Source organism: Tyto alba, unplaced genomic scaffold (assembly GCF_018691265.1).
Source record: "Tyto alba isolate M040663 unplaced genomic scaffold, T.alba_DEE_v4.0 Super-Scaffold_12, whole genome shotgun sequence".
Classification (NCBI taxonomy): Eukaryota; Metazoa; Chordata; class Aves; order Strigiformes; family Tytonidae; genus Tyto; species Tyto alba.
In genome coordinates, this window is record NW_024881274.1 from 904,864 (window position 1) to 907,050 (window position 2,187).

At 56.8% G+C, this 2,187-nt stretch overlaps 1 pseudogene; it reads right to left on the reverse strand.

Annotated features, from left to right (window-relative positions):
- Window positions 1–245: 245 nt before the first annotated feature.
- On the reverse strand, window positions 246–1,320 carry LOC122152810 (annotated as a pseudogene).
- Window positions 1,321–2,187: the final 867 nt, after the last annotated feature.

Here is a 2,187-nt window from a genome sequence, read left to right on the forward strand (position 1 = left end):
TGTCCCCATGTGCTCTGCCCATGGAACCCAGATCACGTAATGGAGGGAAAGGGAAGGGGGAGATGAGTTTATGTGCCTGTCCCCAGGTCTGATTTTCTCTACATCTCCACTCCTGCCACCCTTTGGATACATGTTGTCACTCACGGCCATTGGCTATGGATTAGCAATGGATGTCTTCCTCAACTCCATGGAAAAGGGGACTGAAAGTGTCGCCTCAGAAGGAAGGAGGACTCAGAGGCCCAGGATTGGATGCAGCACAACTTTAATGAGTCTAAAGAAAGAAAGGAGGTGTCTCAACGGCAAACCCAGGAGCAGCCAACACCGTGTGTTGGAACTTCTGCGGAATGTCTGTCTGCCTGTCCCACAAAAGGAGGGAGGCCAATAGGTCCCCACTAGGCAGGAGTTGGGAGACAGTGACAGCAAAGGAAAGAGCGAGAGAAGAGAGTGCAAGAAGGAAACAATGTCCTGAAGCTCTTAATGCAAGGCGATTGGCTCTCTATTCCAGCAGCATGTTCTGAAGTCTCAGAGGGTCGTGCCCAAGGACGCTGCCAGCAGCTTTAGCAGGGGGGGCACCTTCTGCCACAGTAGCGGCTGGTGATGCAGGAGAGGTCAAAGCCCCCCGAGTTGATGGGGACTCCGTCACAACTGAGGATGCTGCCAACGGCAGCGGAGGTGGAGGAGCCCACAACGGTGTTCTGTGGGAAGGAGCTGAGGATGGGGCCGGGCAGGGTCACCACCACGGGGGAGGGCTGGATGGCGACGATGGAGCTCTGGCACTGCCTGACACAGGGCTCATTGCAGCTGTTGGCCAGCGGGGTCGGGCCGCAGGGCTGGCAGCAGGGCACGCAGGGCTGGCACGGGCTGCAGCAGGACATGTCTCGGGGCTGGAGGTGCACCTGGGGGAGAGGGCAGCGGGGAGCAGAAAACGGAGGCACGTGAGAAGCAGCAACGCACCCAACCACAGTGGAGCCGAGGCACCCCCGAGCTCAGCGTACGCTGCCCAGCTCAAAACCCCGGAGCCACCCCCACTCAGTCCCAGGCTCTCTCTGCAGAAGAATTTCTCCCCCCTTCCATGTCCCATGAGAAGCAGCTCCCAGCTCTGTTCTAGGACAGCCCGTGTCACCTGAGACATACACGGAGGAAAGACCTGATCTTGAAGGAGGAGCAGAAGAGGCTTCACACTCACCTGGTTCCCAAGGAGAAGGAGGCGAGAGAAGTGGATGAGAGAAGAGAGAGCTGGGCTGTCTTTTATAGTCGTCCTGCACCGCCTCGTGCCCAGAGGCACCCTGTGTGGAAGTAATAATTTTCTGAGAAGTTCATGCCAAATGCAAACCATCCCAGCTAATGGCATGGGCTGTGTCCTGGCTTCCTGCACTGCTGCCTTTTCATTTCCTGGCTTCTGTCACGCGCTTTCCCATATGAAGGCTTCTGTAAGTGCCGGGATGAGAGGCCCAAGGTTTTCCGGGGCAGAAATACGTCAGCGCAGGCAGAAGACTCGACTCAAGTGCTGGTAGCATCCCGTGCAGGCCGGTTCTGTGCACCTGGGTCATCCTGTGGGCTTGTTTGTGGCAAAGTTGTCAGGAAACGGGCACCGCTCTTGTGCTCCTTGTCCAAGTATGCCCCAGGACTCACATGAGAGAAGACACACCACGTGCTTTCTGTCTTGCTGCCCCCATCCCTCTCTGATGGTCGCTCACTGTTGCATGCAGGCGGGCTTCTGCTGGGAGGCTTTGACCCTGTTGCAACACTAGCAGTGTTCGGAGGACAAGTTTGCTGGGGTCATTTGACTCCTCTCCTCTTGGTGCAGACTCTGCAGGTCCTCAGGCAAGACCAGGAGCACGTTTGGGGCCCGGTCCTTTCCCAGGGTGCTAGAGTACGGTTCTGCCAGGGTGGTCCCCAGTGTCTCCTCAACAGTGTCCCCAACTGCTGATGGTTTCCCGCACATGCTTTGTTGTTTGTGCTTGACTGTATGCTGGACTGAGGTGACCACAGAGATTTTGGCAAGATTGCATGCAGGTGTACACGGGCAACCGTGTGTCCTTCTGTGCTTGTGTGACCCTCATGAGGGTGTGTGCAGGTCATATCAAGGGGACTCTTGCTCGCTGTGCTCACGAGCTGCACAGAGTAGCAGGTTCCCTTTGACATAAGGAATGGTGTCTGGACTGGAAGCAACAGCCGCATGGTGGT